The sequence below is a fragment of the Cryptomeria japonica genome, chromosome 5, assembly GCF_030272615.1.
Source record: "Cryptomeria japonica chromosome 5, Sugi_1.0, whole genome shotgun sequence".
In the NCBI taxonomy this organism is placed as follows: domain Eukaryota; kingdom Viridiplantae; phylum Streptophyta; class Pinopsida; order Cupressales; family Cupressaceae; genus Cryptomeria; species Cryptomeria japonica.
Window position 1 is genome coordinate 11,005,954 of NC_081409.1, and position 2,743 is coordinate 11,008,696.

Here is a 2,743-nt window from a genome sequence, read left to right on the forward strand (position 1 = left end):
TGTGCATCAATACAATGTTTTTTTCCAAAGATGAATAAGTATACCTTGTCTAATTGATGTAAAAATTTAAAAATCATATTCATAGTATGTCCAATTCCCAATAGAGAAGGTTTCTACTAAAGAGAGTGAACAAAAATGGAAGGGAGGTCATAGATGACAATATACTGAAGATAATGAGAAAATCTACATTTCCAGTAGATGTTCTCGACATGAGTGGGGAGAGTTCAAAATATGTAAGATAGGGGTTTGGCTGGAAGGAACATGAGTTTGAAATTCATATGTTTTCAATTAAGAATGTGGTAGTTGGCATAGGCCAAAACTTAATTTGGACTACAAGGGAATACTAAATTGATAATTTAACTTGACATTGAAGTGTGGGATAAGAGGGAGGTTGGGAAGAAACTTGAGATCGATATCCTTAAGTAGGAAAAAGGACTAGTGGGAGGAGAATCAATGCAATATTTTGAAAAGTTGTGGTGAAAAGCTTAATGCTTAACTCAAGTGAGACAAGATAGATCATATGCAAGATGACAAGTTTGTCCTTGGAAGTGAGGCAAAGTTGAGATTGAAGGTGGTGACAAGTCAAAGGATAGTGCAATCCCACAAGCTGTTAAAGGTACAAAAGCCTTTATTAAAGATGTTGGGGAGCATGTGGTTGAAGGGAGATGGCTAAGGGTTTACTGTCATGTTGTATCAAACTATTTCACCAAATAGAAGAGTTGGAAAAATCGAGTTCATGATTGAGGGAGGAGTCTTTTTGGAATTTATAAGATTTGACACAATTTGCCAAGCCAACATAGGCTAACTAGATTATATGAAACTAATTCTAGATGTGGTGTGAGGAGAAATTTGACTTGCTAATAAACCTTGAAACACTTACATTTATTAGTAACTAAAGCCACTTGATTCCTAACCAAAATTTCGTAAGGGTTCTCACCTTGTATATAACATGGATGAATAAATTAGACATAAGGTAGTGTTGTGGTTGTCAATGATACTCAATCTTGTTTTGGTTTTGGATTGAATATATTGAATCTATTAGGTGGCTCTAAAACTTGAGTTACTTTCTCACTTAGAACATAGAAATATTTGACAAGCTTAGTGAGTTCTTCATAGCACTAATTAGATGGAATTCAAGAGTAGGAGAAAGAGACATGGGTGGAAGAAGAAAGATTTTATTGGTCATTTGCACCTTGCCCACAAAGGTAAGGAAGTTATTAGTCTATTTTATAAGTGTTATACCCTTAGTGTGTAGATTTAAAATCAGACATAAAACACAAATTGAATTAAACAAACAAAAACCTTATATTTATTCAATATCTATTACATCATGATTTACCTTCCAGAAGAATTAGCATGGAGAAAAAGTATCCCAATGCATCACATGGAGGAAGGATGCAGGGGAACAACCTTCCAGGAAAATGAAGAGTTGAAGGTTTAAACTTACATAGTGAGGTAGCCATTAACTACTTGAATGAAGCATTTACAACAAAAAATAATAATTGAATATGACAAATCATGTTGGAATCCAACAATGTATTTTAAGGAAGAAGGGCCAATGGATATGGTTATAAGCTTTGCCAAAGTCAAGTTTGACAAAATGAAATCCTCAACAATTTATTGGGCCATTCAACAGTTCCTAAGTAAGAATTAGCCTATAGAAATGAATTTAATAAGAATCTTGCTCATGTTAGGTCCAAGATTTCCCCTTAGTAAAAGCCTCTAAGTAGACTTGAGAGAAATCATCTTTAATGTGAGGTGACATGGAGTTAAAGAATTTATGAGGGAGGCCATTTGAACCTCCCACTTGGCCTAAAAACTCAATGCCAAATGGAACCATTGATTCAATAATTCCGTTTGGTCCAAATTGAGAACTCATCTATTGAATTCCAAAATTGATGTTGACTCTTAATTTCTAGCTATCAAACTTCTAGTTGGTAATAGACTCAAGTTCTTTCAACTTTAGCTCCCTAGCTTGCCATTTTGTACCCTTCCTAAGCATTTCAAGAACATATTTTGGGAATTTAGATATGCGTGTTCCCTTTATCATGTTGTCTTGTGTGATCTCCCTTTCATTTCTAAATCACTCTTTTCATTCAAAAGTTACTTTGTTGGAAACTAGATTTGTTGTGAACACGATTTCAAATTTAATTAGAAAAATTATTAATTTTTAATCTTTGTAGAGAATGTTTTACTTCTTTTGTGTTTGATAAAGTGTAAATTCCTTTTGAAATTTTTATTTAGAAGCTTGACTCTAACATCCTTTTCAAGATGACCACACTATCAAATTTATTGCAAATTTTTAGGACCGATCAATAGTTCTCAAAGTATATGGAGTAGATATGGGGTAAAGCCTCAAAGCTAGAAACTACTAAGAAGGCCTTGACAACATTTTGATTCTATCACACTAGAACTTATTTAGTGGACAAACTACTAGTTCCATGCTACATAATAACAATTGAAGCACCTTGCTCTGTATAGCTTATAATGTATAGGACAATGTAGAGATTGGTCTTTAAGTGTATGGTGGTTGTCCTACTCCTATAATTGAAGAATGATTTATATAAGAACTTGTTGACAATTTAGATTGTTTTATGATTATGTGAATGCCTTGATGTTTCTAGATTGATAATAATGATTTGATTGTAATCCTCACTCTTTGCACAAAAAATAGTTTCCAACTCCTTTCTATGAATTTTTAATTTTTTAGTAATGGAAATTGTTTGGAAATGGTTTTTGAGAT